Here is a 15,797-nt window from a genome sequence, read left to right as displayed (position 1 = left end):
TTACCAAACTCTCTAAATAATGGCGGGGGATATTGTCCCATTTCTCCACAGTGTCCACTATGATGCCTGTAGGATCTCTGGTGGGGCAATGAAGCGTTTCCCTCCGGTCTCTAGATGAGAGCCAGATCAGGTGTTACTCAAAGGGGTGGAAAGAATTTAACAGTTTACAAGCGGGGCGATTTGCAACTATAGAATGGCGGCGACATAGAGGGGATGTTCGTTGAGGGTGGATTATTTTACTAAAAGCTACATAGCGTGGTGCGGCATAAGAAGTCCCCTACTCAAATACAACAACTTAATTTATTAAACTCCACCCTCTTTATTTTCATTTGCAGATTTGGGTGATAGTATGTAATTGGGTAAGTAGGCAGATGTCATTGTTCGGAAACGGAAACCGATAACACATGCGCAGTTTTAATTTCAAAATATTGCATACAGCCGAGAAATAATCGGAGTAAATATCTCAAGTTGGTTACAGCACTTAACTGAAAAGAAATTAACGAAAGGACATTCATTATGTCCGATTGTTCGAGTCCGAACAATCCATTGCCAACCTCGGCAATTTTTGCCCGTAACATGTGGAAAAATCAGCCTATATGATCAAAAGGCAAAGTAATGACTTGAATTAATAACGTAGCCGACACAACAGATTGATTTAAATAATCTTTATCGAACAAATATGTAGCCACAACTACGATACTTACATCCGTTATTCTCGAGCTCCAGACGACAGATGGTGGTAGTGCAAGAAGAAGATATAAGAACAGCGCTCTTTCATTTATTCTCAGTGACGCTGCATTCACCACTTTTACAACTTCTGTAAATTTCGGTATGTTATCTGCAGTCTTTGAACATATATCGAACTTATAGCTTCTTTTATAACTATATCATGATTTTCCTTTCTTAGACATCATTACATCATTAACTATCAGAATGAAAATTAGGTCCAAAATTACGAAATGTTTTAATAGGAGGATTGGGAACTGCTCGTTTTGGCATGATTCGTGCCTTCTCAATGCATTTGAGACCTGGAGAATATGTAGGCCATTCCATCCCTATGATTCTATGCTCTACAAGGAAGATGTTCACAAGATTCTGTCGATGGAGGCGTGTATTGTCCTCCAGCAGCGCAAGCCCCGTCCAGTATGTTCACCAAATGGAGACACAATGCGTGCGATGATATTGTCCCGGTACTTCATCCTCCCATGTATGCTCACATGGAGTATACTGTAGGCACACATGATTCCACCACAAAACATGATTGAAGCGCCTTAATAAAGGAGGAGGTCTACGATACGGTTAGGGTCTAAACCTCGTCCTCTTTTCCTCCACACAAATATCAGTATTGTCAGGGTGGAGAGTGATTCGGGTCTCATCAGAAAACTACGTTGTTTCCCACTGTTGCCTAGTCCACAAACAGTGGTTTCGTGCCCATGCGATACGCATTCTGAACCCGGTTTAGAGCAGAAGCCTTTAGAGGTTGTGTGGCACGTAGTGACCACTCATGGAGCCGTTTCGTATCTTTTGTATTGACAACTGCACTCTTTTGGCTGTTTTGGAAATACCACCGCAGATGTATAGCATTGTGTTGAGGGCTTGCTCCTGCACACCTGTTGTTTTTCTTCTACGGCCACTTCTGCGGAGATCCTCAACTGATCCTGTCGCTAAAAAGTTGCTCCGGATTTTAGAGACATCACTGTGACCCATAGCGAGATTTTCTGTGACATTAACTGTCTCGTACCCTGCTCCATTAGAATGACATTTGGCAGCCACTTATTGTATGTTATTGTTGTCCGAATCATCTTGAAGCATCACAGCTCTCGTAATGACACACAGCACAGATAGTGCAGTGTTTAAGTGTGACAAAGTGGCAAAGACTGCACATACTACCCTCTCATTGTAGGAACATGGACGGTTTCCGTTAGAATTAGGTTACAAACAAACCAATGTCTTGTCTGGATCACATCTTTGAATATTAAAGTTTCGGCAATATACAACATTTATTTTGAGCACTGTGTACTTATAAAGACGGAGGAATGTCTCATTAGCAGAATACCGGCTTATGGTAACGAATGAAAGTGTTGGTGGAGTAAGGACAGCTGTAGTCGCTAGGGTGGGTACAGCGGCCACTGTTTTATTCTCGTGGAGAGCGCGACAGCCTAGTGGTGAACACATAAAACTGTTCAAAGAGACTTCTTTGGTTTCGTCAGCGACTTCCGTGGCGACAGTTGCGCGTGCTCCTCTTCAGTTAAATATTTTGACCCATCTTTACGTCTGATGTAAGGTAAGCGAGAAACACATTTGCATACAATAAAAAATTATATATTCTGACAGTTCATGCTACAAAGCTGGTGAAACGTTTTACTTTAGCCTTCGAAACCAAGTGTTTACGAATCGCCTAACTTATGTAATTTCATATTTAAGCAAGATTTAGTTGCATAGTGTCCAGTCGCTCATAGTGATCAATCGCCAGAATGGTAAAGTGGCCACTTTGCCCGAACACATATTTTGTAATGTACCGGGTCATTAGAAAAGAAAGAACAGATTTCAGTTTTTATCACAGACAAACTATAGAAGACAGAAACACTTTGCGAATGTCGCTGGATAGGGGAAGGTTCGAAGTTTTGACACAGCTGCCCTGTTTGTTTTTAACAATATGGCGACCGTACTACAAAATAGATCGCTTTGTGTGTTGGAATTCGCGCGAAGACACTGTTCAAGTGCAACGTTTATTCCACCGTCGATTTAGCACACAGTTGCCACTGCACAAGCAAAATTTATGACTGGCATACAAAATTCTTGGAAGCTGGTTGCTTATGCAAAGGAAAGAACACTGGTCGGCCACGCACGTCTGATGAAAATGTAGAGCGTATCCGAAATGCGATCACACGAAGTCTCGGAAGAGATCAAGACGGGCAGGCCAAAAACTTTACTTGTGGCTTGTTCTGAAACGACGTCTGCATATGAAGACTTACAAGTTCTACATTTTCATCCACATACTTACTCCGCAAGCCACAGTACGAGGCGTGGGGTAAAGTACCTTGTACCACGACTAGTCATTTCCTTTCCTATTCCACATACAGACAGAACGATGGAGAAGCAACTGTCTATACCTCCGTATGAGCCCTAATTTCACGTATCATATATTCGTGGTCCTTACGCGAGATACATGTTGCGGGCAAAAGGATCGTTCCACATTCAGCTTCAAATTTTCTCAATAGGGTTCTTTGAAAAGAACGTCACCTTCCCTCCAGTTATTCCTATTTGAGACCCAGAAGCATCTCCCTAAGATGCGCATGTTGTCCGAATCTATTGCAAACAAATCTAACAGTCCCTCACTGCACCATTTCGATGTCTTCCTTTAATTCGACATGGTGCGGATCCCAAACACTCGAGAATTATTTAAGAATAGCGTCCCATACGCTGTCTCCTTTACAGACGAATCACACTTTCCTAAAATTCTCTCAATAAACCGAAGTCAACCACTCCCTTTCCCTACCGTAATCCGCACATGCTCGTTTCGTTTCATATCGCTTCGCAACGTTACGCCCACATATTTAAACACGTGAGTGAACCAAGCAGGTGTACTAATGCAGCATACGAACATTAGAGGTGTATTTTTCCTACGCATCCGCATTAACTTACATTTTTCTACATTTAGAGCCTGCTGCCATTCATCACACCAACTAGAAATTTTGTCTAACGCATCTTGTATCATCCTAAAGTCACTCATTTGGGACACCTTCCCGTATACCGCAGCATCACCAGCAAACATCGCACATTCCTGCCAGATCATTTATATATACAGGGTGTCCCAGCTATCTTGTCCACCCAAAATATCTCTGGAACAATAACAGCTATTGGAAAACGACTTTCACCGGTATCAATGTAGGGTTGAGGCCCATGAATGTACATACTTGGAAACATTCTAAAACGAAATCAAATGTGTTTTTTAACACAAACTTATGTTTTTTTTAATTGGAGCTCCTATATTTTTTATTCAGCAATCCATAGAATGACAAAGCACATACACAATGGCGTTGATTGCATCACACTATTCCCATTACATCCCGAGATATTAAGACGCGAAGTTGACGCTTGAAACACCCGACATGCGCTGCTAGCGCACGTCCTGAGGCTCAAGCGTGAACCCCATGCTGCCTGTAATCGCGATGTGATTGACATGCGTAATCACACCTCCATACTTATCAAGAGGTCCGAAACGAATAATACGGTCTGCTGCCATCCTGCATTAACGTCGTACATTCCAGCAGGTATTTATCCCATAGGCTAGGAGTGATGCGGTCCTGTAACATATCTGTGTACCGCAACGTTAGTCACAAAGTTAACTTCGCTTATCTTTAATCCGTTACTAAAAAGGTAATGCCGTTCAACGTTAAAACTTCACTTTACTGTATATCTAGCGCAAGCGACAGTTAATCATTCACTCGTAATAGTAAAATTCATGTTGATGGTTTTAGTGAAACGAGCAAGTGGACTAAAAGTTTTACCGTTGTTTAGGTAAAAATGTTCTGATTTGGGACGTTCAGGTAGGACATAGCAGATGAATGTAAACATGTTTAACCAATTAGTTTTATTATCACATAATTATCAATGTTATGTTTATCTAATGCGTCAAATGACAAATTGTTGCAAACAAATGTTTCTTAACATCACTGGGCAAAATGGCCCTTTGTAGAAACTTCCACTATGATACCAGCACTACATACTAAACATAGCGTTAACATCTCATGCACAAAGTGATGCCCATTGGCTTGCATACATAGGGTCACTCTGCGGATGAAGGATGCCCTACTTCGTGCTACTGTTTCCTCTTTGATGGCTGTACAAGCATCAATAATGCGTTGCTTCATGTCCTCTGGTGTTGTTGGTTCATGTTGGTAAACAGCATCCTTCACCGCTCCCCAAAGAAAATAATCCAGCGGTGTAAGGTCCGGAGATCGGGCAGGCCACCTAACTGGGCCACCTCGTCCAATCCACCTACCAGGGAACTTACGGTTCAGAAGTCGTCGTGCTCGTAAGGCGTTATGTGCAGGGCATCCGTCATGCTGATACCACATGACCATTTTCCGGTTCAGAGGTACGGTGTCCAAGAGAACAGGAAGATTGTGTTGTATAAATCTGCAGTATTGTCTGCCATTTTGGATGCCATTTATAAAGAAAGGTCCGTTAATGGTATCTCCAATAATCCCACACCAAACATTAACTTTCCACGGACGTTGATGCTCTACCTGACGGAGCCATTTTGGATTGTCTGCGGACCAATAATGCATATTCCTCATATTGACAATTCCTTTGTTGGAGAATCATGCCTCGTCGGTAAAGAGAACATCTGCAAAAAAATTTGGATTAGTCAGAAGTTTTTGCTGAACCCACCGACAAAATGTTACCCTATTGCCGAAGTCATTTCCATGAAGATCCTGGTGTAAATGAACATGGTAAGGATGAACATCTTCAACTTTTATAGTCCTGTCTTCCTCAGTTGCGTGTAATATTACGGTATATTAATAATTTTTACTTATGGACCGTCTGATGAAAAACATTGCTTTAAAACAAGCGTTCAGTGCATAGTGTTGTTGGATGGAGAAAAAACCGCAAATTGGCGTTCATAAGAAGAAGAACAACACCAAAAATGCAACAGGAGTGTAATATGTAGGAAATTGTCCACGCAACCTGCCACTGATGATGCCTTGCAGAAAATAAAGGCGAAACGCGTATGGCACTAAAATTGTGTTTTATTCAGTTGCTGTCAGACGGTCCATAAGTAAAAATTATTAATATACCGTAATGGTAAGAATGAAATTTATGACGTTTCAGAATACGCTGTGCACTTGATTTCGACACACCAACTTCACGTTCAATTTGACGTGTGCTGATTTGAGGATTCACAGCTATGGCAGCGAGCACAGCAACTTCAGCACGTTCATCTGTGCGTGTTCTAGGACGATGTCGAGGTCTTGGATTTAAGCTTCCCGTTTCTCGTAGACGAGATGTGAGACGACCAAACATCCGGCGCGAAGGCGATGGCTTGTCAGGGAATCGTCTTCTGTACAGTCGTTCTGCCTGAACAGCATTTCGTCCGCCTACAACAGGGTACAGTACAGGTATGTAGAGTAGGGTAGAAAATAGACATATTAACTTAATAATCATAATGTTCGCTAACAGTAGTATCAACAAACAAGCAATCTCATAACGTATTTCCCGCCAACGTACATTCTCCATAGATCAGCAGCATTTCTATCATATCTTCATTTGTGTACATTATACCGTACAGTATAAGTTCCACAACACAACGTTTATTCACGATGTGTACTACCTCCGTGCCGTCACTAGATTACTCTGATGCACGACTACACTGGCAAGCGGTGTACTGCACGCCAAAGCAACAACAAATGGGATGCTCGGAGGGTGGTGGAGTACAGGAGTTTGCATTGGTCGCAAATCATAAACAAGGCGAAGTGGTAACTGTGGCAGTAGTGGGAACTACGTTGGACACTTGACTAGGTAGAGCCAGGCCCTGTGCGACAGGCACAATGGGTCATATAACGCATTAGATAAACCTTATTTTTGGTGTGCAGGATAAATAAGACAACCTGACGGGTGTACACCGATCGGTACTGGTTCATATTGTGTACGTAGATACGTAAAACGTGCAAGAGGGATACCATTATGTGCTTATGAGAGTTGATAGCAGCAAACCGTATTATTCGTTTCGGACCTCTTGATAAGTATGGAGGTGTGATTACACATGTCAATCACATCGCGATTACGGGCAGCATGGGGTTCACGCCTGAGCCTCAGGACGTGCGCTAGCAGCGCATGTCGGGTGTTTCAAGCGTCAAATTCGCGTCTCAATATCTCGAGATGTAATAGGAATAGTGTGATGCAATCAACGCCATTGTGTATGTGCTTTGTCATGCTATCGATTGCTGACGAAAAAATATAGGAGGTCTATTTAAAAAAACATAAGTTTGTGTTAAAAAACACATATGCTTTCGTTTTAGAATGTTTCCAAATATGTACATTCATGGGCCCCAGCCCTACATTGATATCGGTGAAAGTCGTTTTCCAATAGCTGTTATTGTTCCAGAGATATTTTGGGTGGACAAGATAGCTGGGACACCCTGTATATAGAAAATAACTGTGATCCTATCAGACTTCCCTGGGACATCCTTGACGAAACCCTTGTCTCTGATGAACACTCGCCGTCGAGGACAACATACTGTGTTCTACACTCATCCTCATAAATTAAGGATAATTGCAGAATGTGGTGCCACACAACGTAACACTACACAAAACTGGCGCTAATGGCATAGGCACATAGGGAACACACACGACACAGATCTGTAAGTCCACGGTAGTGGTCATAAGTTGAGAAAACCGTCCCGACACACATGTGCTACAAAAGCTACTGTTTCCTGCGCATGTACCCCGACATCAATATGGGATATGATCACCATGCACATGTACACAAGCCGTGCAACGGGTTGGCATACTCTTGATCAGGTGGTCGAGCAGCTGCTGGGGTATAGCCTCCCATTCTTGCACCAGTGCCTGTCGGAGCTCCTGAAGTGTCCTAGTGGTTTGGAGACGTACAACGATACGTCGACCGAGAGCATCTCAGACGTGCTCGTTGGGTTTAGGTCTGGAGTACAGGCAGGCCACTCCATTCGCCTGACATCTTCTGTTTCGAGATACTCCTCCACGATGGCAGCTCGATGGAGCCGCGCGTTATCATGCATCAGGATGAAGGTGGGACCCACTACACTCCTGAAAAGGCGGACATACTGGTGCAAAATGACATCCCGATACACCTGACCTGTTACAGTTCCTCTGTCAAAGACATGCAGGGGTGTACGTGCAACAATCATAATCCCACCCCACACCATCAAACCACGACCTCCGTACAGGTCCCTTTCAAGGACATTAAGGGTTGGTATCTGGTTCCTAGTTCATACCAGATGAAAACCCGGCGGGAATCACTGTTCAGACTATACCTGGGCTCGTCCGTAAACATAACCTGGGACCACTATTCTAATGATAATGTACTGTGGTCTTGACACCAGGCTTTACGGGCTATCCTGTGACCAGGGGTCAGTGGAATGCACCTTGCAGGTCTCCGGGCGAATAAACCAGGTCTGTTCAGTCGTCTCTAGACTGTGCGTCTGGAAACAACTGTTCTAGTGGCTGCGGTATGGTCCCGAGCAAGGCTACCTGCAGTACTCTGTGGCCGTCTGCGGGCACTGATGGTGAGATATCGGTCTTCTTGTGGTGCTGTACACTGTGGACGTCCTGTACTGTAGCGCCTAGACACATTTCCTGTCTGCTGGAATCGTTGCCATAATCTTGATATCACACTTTGTGGCACACGGAGGGCCCGTGCTACGACCTGCTGTGTCTGACCAGCCTCCAGTCGCCCTAGTATTGTACCACTCATAACGTCATCAATATGTGTTTTTTGAGCCTTTTCAACACAGAGTTACCAGTAGCACGTCTGAAAACGTCTGCAAACTTACTCGCTGCACCGTACTCTGACATGCACCAACACACCTCTGGGCATGTGGACTGCTGCCAGCGCCACCGTTGGACGACCGCAGGTCAAATGCACTGCATGGTCATACTCTGAGGTGATTTAAACCCGCAAACCGCCCACCAGAGCGTTGTTTCACCATGTATCAGCATTATCCTTAATTTATGAGCATGATTGTATTACTTAAAAAGGCTTCTATCCCCTCGCGTATGTGGGTAAAGATTCAGTAAGCTCGTACTTTCGTTAACAGTCTTCAGTGGTGTATCATGTCAAAGGCTTTTGGGAAATCTGGGGTACGGGACCTGCCTGCTGTACTACTCCCATAGTTCCCAGTTACTGCAGCAATTGCGTCCCAGCTACCATAACAGACGGTACGAATTTTGCATTTCAGTTCTCCGGGATATGGGAGAAGACACTTTTCCTAAGGACTCATCTTTTCGTACTAACTGACGTTTCACCTATCGGGTAAAGTAAAGCGCCAAAAGCTAAGAATTTAGGGAGTCACAAAATCGTGGCGTCGTCGTTGAGCATGAAAGAGATTCGCTGAAACTGAGTCTGTTTTGTGCTGCTTCTGTTCACAAAATTTATCGACATTTCTTTTTTGCAGAGGAAACTGTGAGAAGAATGTCACACCTGGTAACGTAGAAATATTGCTCGTTCCCTCAACTTCACAATGATTCCAGTGATTTCACTGTCATGCAGGCGGAGTCTCACCTCATTTTCACGTTGAGGTGCGGCGTTATCGTAACAACAACACCCCACAACGTTGCATTGGATGACGTGGACAACAAGATCTTGTTCATTGCTTTTGGCCTCCCAATTCATCTACCCTCACACCTTGCGATTTTTTTCCATCTGGAAGTACATAAAAGAAAAAGTCTTTGTCCCACCTATGGCGTCTAGTCTTCAACATCAGAGCAATAGAATTGTTGAAGCTGTCAATTTAATAAACAGGGACCTGATGAATCGCGTGTGGAATGAAATGGACTACCGTTTCGATGTTCCTCGAGCAATCGATGGTGGTCCTGTTGAGTGTGTGGTATAAAGTCTGTGCAGACATAAAGCTTTGAGCCTTCCTCTATCCAACGACTCATTGTGTTACCTTGTGTATATAATAAGCAATCCCAAATGTTCTTTCTATTTGAATCACCCTGTATTTACCTTGCTTCAATACAATGACACTGACAATAAGACAATAGTATTTCATAAAGTAGGTATTCAGAGGTATTATTGTATTAACTACTTGTTGGAAAGTTGTGTTCTCTTATTACCGGTGCATGTCAGGATGTCTTCAAGTAATTTAAGACAATGACTACAATAATCGTGGGATTCTGGAGCTAAGTAAAGGCACTGGATGCTGTAAGAAAAGAAAGATGCCGCTTGCTACAACAGGAAAACAATCCAATATCTCAAGAAACACACTGAAAAGAAGAATTCTAAAAAAAGAAAACGTGGTTCTACTGAAGACAAGGAAATTCTTGGTAATTTCAGATGTGTATTCAAAACAGAAAAAGAATAAGAACTCATTAACCATATTTTTGACATGTAACGAAGATATTGTGGCATATCAGTAACCGATTTATGTCACCCGGCATTTCACTTGGTCGGCCAGGGTGGCCGAGCGGTTCTAGGCGCTGCAGTCTGGAACCGCGCGACCGCTACGGTTGCAGGTTCGAATCCTACCTCGGGCATGGATGTGTGTGATACCCTTAGGTTAGTTAGGTTTAAGTAGTTCTAAGTTCTAGGGGACTGATGACCTCAGAAGTTAAGTCCCATAGTGCTCAGAGCCATTTGACTCATTTGAACCATTTCACTTGCTGACCGGACTAATTACCACGCCCATCCAACCAAAGAGAAAAAAAATGGCAGGCTAGGAATGGGTGAAACCGTTTGGAAAGATGCATCCAAACATGAGCCTTAGAAAACAAATTCCACTTCCACTTCCGTTTCCTCTGTCGCTGGCCACTTTCCTCGCGTACTGGGCAAAACAGTCATTTTGCAGACTGTCATTTCAGCTCACTTTTCTACAGCAAAAGGAGTATTGGAAAAGTAATACATTTGTTCCGTAGTTGTAAAATGTATACGGTTTATACAAATACTCTGTACAGTCACATTAATGTTACCACTTGACAAAAGCCTGAATAGCCGGCAGCTGTGGCCGAGCGGTTCTAGGCGCTTCAGTCTGGAATCGCGCGACTGCTACGGTAGCATGTTCGAATCCTGCCTCGGGCATGGATGTGTGTGATGTCCTTAGGTTAGTTAGGTTTAAGTAGTTCTAAGTCTAGGGGACTGGTGACCTCAGAAGTTAAGTCCCATAGTGCTCAGAGCCATTTGAACCAGTTGAAAAGCCTTAATAAACACCTTCTGCAACGCTACCGCTGCGAGACGTGCAGGAAGAGCGTCAATGAGTTTCTGGAGGGTACTGGCAGGGATCTGTAGTCATACCGACTCAAGTGCCGTGGCCGGCTGAGGTTGGTTTCTCGCTTGAGGATCTGTGGTGGTTCCACAGGTTGTCTATTGGGTTTCAATCCGGGGAGCAAGGTGAGCAGGAGAGCATGGTTAACTCATCCCGATGCTCTTCGAATCACGCACTTATACTGCGAGAGGTGTGACAAGTTGGATTGTCCTTTGGTAGATACCATTGCGCTGAGGAAAAACAAAATCCATACTGGGGTGGTCATGGACTCTGGTGGCCAGGGGAATACAGTAAACTGATTCTGATGCTCTTCGAATGACTTACGCACAATGCGAGCTGTGTGACACGTTGTATTGTCCTGCTGATAGATATCATCGTAGCGAGGAAAAGCAGACTACATGGTTCCCAAGGATAGATGCATATTTGTGTCGATCCATTTTACCTTAAACAAAGACGAGATCACCCAGGGAATGCCAAGAAAACATTCTCCAGACCACAACTCTTTGAAGGGTGTTTGCTTTCTGACTTTCCATGTTGTACACGCCAACTACCGTCTGTCCGATGGAACACCTGAAAAGGCCGCCTAATGGAATCAGTAGACTCCCGGTTGCAGTACTGGCGTGGATATTCCAGTCTTCGTCTCCGATGAATAACAGTCAGCATGGGTGCATGAACCAGGCGCCTACTGCAGGGCCCCATACGCAGCAGCGTTCGCTGAACAGTCGTTGAGGAAACACTACTGGTAGGCCCTTAGTTCAGCCGGGCAGCCAGTCGCTCAACCGTTGCTCGTCTATTCACCAGTAATCGTCTCCGCAATCGTCGTAGACCTCTGTCACTTTTGGCCGCCGTGCACCATAGTTCAAATGGCTCAAATGGTTCAAATCGTGCTCGGGAGAATTATGTGCCTGGTAAGTGGATTAATGATGGAAAAGACCTACAGTGGTTCAAATGGCTCTGAGCACTATGGGACTTAACAACTGAGGTCATCAATCCCCTAGATCTTAGAACTACTTAAACCTAACCAACCTAAGGACATCACACACATCCATGCGCGAGGCGGCATTCGAACCTGCGACCGTAGCAGTAGCTAGATTCCGGACTGAAGTGCCTAGAACCGCTCGGCCACCACGGTAGGCGTACCATAGTTCCTCGGCGCCGATTGCGACTAGCGCCATTTTGTACTTTAACCATGGCGACACGCGAACCGTTTACAAACTTAGCTATTTCTGAAATGCTTCCACCTGTGGCCCGAAAACCAGTGGTCATGCCCTTCAGAACGTCACATAAATCGCTGCGTTTCCCCATTACTGCACCGACCGCAACATCCCAAACGAAGCGCTTTATATACCCTCCATTGCTAGTGCTGTCACCTACCGTCTGTGAGCGGTTCTGACACTTTGGCCTCGAACGTAGGGGGGGTGGCACGTTAATGTGATCGGACCGTCTCAATTTGATTCGCTTATCTATGACATGACTTCAGAGATAAGCATTTTCATTAGCATGACCATTTTGCCCCGCTTTCCCCTATACCTACAAATAGTTGCTGCCAGCTTGTTACTGTAAGGTGTACATTGTTTATGTTAATGGGAAATATTCATTTATAACCATTCGTTCCACGTCTCAAACAAATCAGTTTACAATAATCTACCATATGTGCAATTTTCCTATTAAACCTTTGAGATACTTCACATTTTAAGCCCAGTTCTTAATCTCTAGAAGTGAATAACAGAAATTATTGAATATCACGTATTTCGCATCATTTGCAAATATTTTATAATACGTGTGTAATTCAAAGGCATTCGGGCCAAAACTGAGTGTTCGTAAATTACGTAAGTAGTGAGACGCTGCTCCGCCTCCCTAGTTAACGGTCAACGTGTCTGATTGCCATCTGGGGAGCCTATCCGCCCCTGGTAGCTGAGTGGTCAGATCAACGGATTGTCATACCTAACGGCCCGGGTTCGATTTCCGGCTGGGTTGAAAATTTTCTCCGTTCAGGGACTGGGTGTTGTGTTGTCCTTTTCATCATCATCTCATCCCCATCGACACGCAAGTCGCCAAAGTGGCGTCAACTCGAAAGACTTGCACCAGGCGACCGGTCTACCCGACGGGAGGCCCTAATCACACGGCATTTCCATTTGTCCGGGGAGCCGAGGTGTATTTCCTCAGTAGGAAGACTAGGGTGAGTGCAGTCAGTATCATGAGGGCAGTTGTGATGAGCAACTTGAATAAGAAGCGAATCAGGCGTCTGGAAACGTGTCCAGTCCACTGACTAGAGGCGGTCAGCACGCACATCAGACTCGACAATGAGCGAAGCGAAAGGGAAATAAATGAAATGTGACAATTACCTGCAATGAAAGCTACACACATAATACGCACTCTTCTAATTGTACATTATTTCATTATCGTAACACACTGATACGCACGTATATAGACAGTGGTAGTGCCGTGTACACAAGGTACAAAAGGCCAGTGCATTAGCGAAACTGTCATTTGTACTCGGCTGATACGTGTGAAAAGGTGTCCGACGCGATTATGGCCTCACGACTGTAATTATTAGATTTTGAACGCCGAGTGATAGTTGGCGTTAGTCGCATGCGGTATTCCATTTCGGAAATCGTTAGGGCATTCAGTATTCCGAGATCCAGAGTGTTAAGACTTCGCCAAGAATACCAAATTTCAGGCAATACCTCTCACCACGGACAGCACAGTGCCCGGCGGCCTTCACTTAACGACCGAGAGCAGCGGCGTGTGCTTAGAGTTGTCAGTGCTAACATACAAGCAACACTGTCTGAAATAAACACAAAAATCAATGGGGGACCTACGACGAACGTATCCGTTAGGACTGTGCGGCGAAATCTGGCGTTATTGGACTATGGCAGCAGGCCACCGAGTGCCTTGCTGACAGCGGCGCCTCTCCTGGGCTCATGTTCATTTCCGTTGGACCCTAGACGACTGGAAACTAAAGCTTGATCAGAAGAGTCCCGATTCAGTTGGTAAGACCTCATGGTAGGGTTCGAGTATGGCGCAGACCCCCATAAAGCTTGGCGGTGGCTCCACAATGGTGTGGCCTGTGTTTCTACAGAATGGCCTGGATCCTCTGGTCTAACTGACCCTATCACTGACTGAAAATGGTTATGTTCGGCTACTTGGAAACCATTTTCAACCATTCACAGCCTTCATGTTCCTAAACAACATTGCGCCGTGTCACCAGGCCACATTTGTTCGCAAGTGGTTTGAAGTACAATTTTAAATTCATGCAAAATTCCAAGCATTTTGCCCCATATCTCAGCTTGCAATCAGAATTTCAAAATTTTCTTTTGAGACAACGTTTATTAGGTTTTCAGAAATATGTGTACAAAATTTCATAATTCTAGCATTCATAGAATCTGAGGAAAAGGTACATAAACTTTAAAAAACAAACTTTTCAGTAAACGCAGTTTAAAGTTCAAGCTAACTTTTTTCCTTATGTCACTTCTTCAGAAGGCGGCACATTTGTACTCTGGGTCGTCTTTCCCTTCAAGGCTTCTTTTCTGGTTTCTTGTTGTCTGTCTTCTTTCCTTTATTAGGTCTTCAACTGACTTTTCAGCTGCATCTATTTTTCTCAGGATGTCTTGAGTAAAATTTCTTATCTTGAAGCCCATTATTTCTAATACCTTCATCCTCCCGACGTTCCCGTCATTAAATACAATAACTGCATCATAAGTTGCAATTATGACAACTGTAGCAGATGCAAATCTCTTTTTAGGGCATCGTTTCCATATGAGTGAATTTAGAGACTCATTTGGATGTTAGATTTTGCCATGAACACACTTTTTGAGAAGTGAGGATCGGCCAGAAACCTGTAAGTGGGCTTGACAAGATCCAGGATACAATTTGAAAGCCTCTCCTTGTGAATGTAATGGTTGTTATCCCTCTGAGCTTGTAACAATTTGAAAGCCTCTCCTTGTGAATGCAATGGTTGTTATCCCTCTGAGCTTGTAGATATTTACACCAGGTAATGTGGCCGCGTCACACTTTTAATTAATTTTCAGGCACTTCCGATGTGATTTCAACATTGAAACTTCGGGAACTTATTGTCCATGAATTGTAATAACAAATAAAAAATAAATCGAAAGTTGACATTTTTGGTCAAGTTCATCAACGTCCCCCCTTAGCACACGGCTGTTGAATTTGATTGTCATTGACAATTACTTAACCAGCCGATGTCCCCTGGCGATGATGGACCAACAGGGGTTATTGCCAACTGTTCTAGTAGATCAACATTTTTACCATGGTTTCCTGTACAGTACAGCTATGTTGTTGTGGACGTCACTTGGTCTGTATCTATTAAGATACATGTGGTTACCTATTGTGGGTTTGTCAAAGTGGTGAATTCGATCGATGTGTTCTTCCTGTTTGACTATGCAAAATGCAGATCAATTGTTACGTCTATATTTCGGTTTTTAAGTTTTGGTTCCGATACGTATTGCAAATGAAATCTGAAGTGTAATCTGTCTGTATTTCGACGTTTTGTTTTCGACAAATCTAAAATCTAATCTGTCTCTCTTCCGACTCTTAGATTTCACCTCCGAAAAGTATCGGAAATAAAACCTAAGAACTGAAATACAGAAGAGCGACAAGGTTTTATTCATACAAATACACTATGTGATCAAAAGTATCCGGACACACCCAAAAACATACGTTTTTCATCTTAGTTGCATTGTGCGGCCACCTACTGCCAGGTTCTACATATCAGTGACCTCAGTAGTCATTAGAGATCGTGAGAGAGCAGAATGGGGCGCTCCGCGGAGCTCACGGACTTCAAACGTCGTCAGGTGATTTGGTTTCACA

Source organism: Schistocerca piceifrons, chromosome 6, assembly GCF_021461385.2.
Source record: "Schistocerca piceifrons isolate TAMUIC-IGC-003096 chromosome 6, iqSchPice1.1, whole genome shotgun sequence".
NCBI classification, from domain to species: domain Eukaryota; kingdom Metazoa; phylum Arthropoda; class Insecta; order Orthoptera; family Acrididae; genus Schistocerca; species Schistocerca piceifrons.
This window is presented reverse-complemented; position numbering follows the sequence as displayed.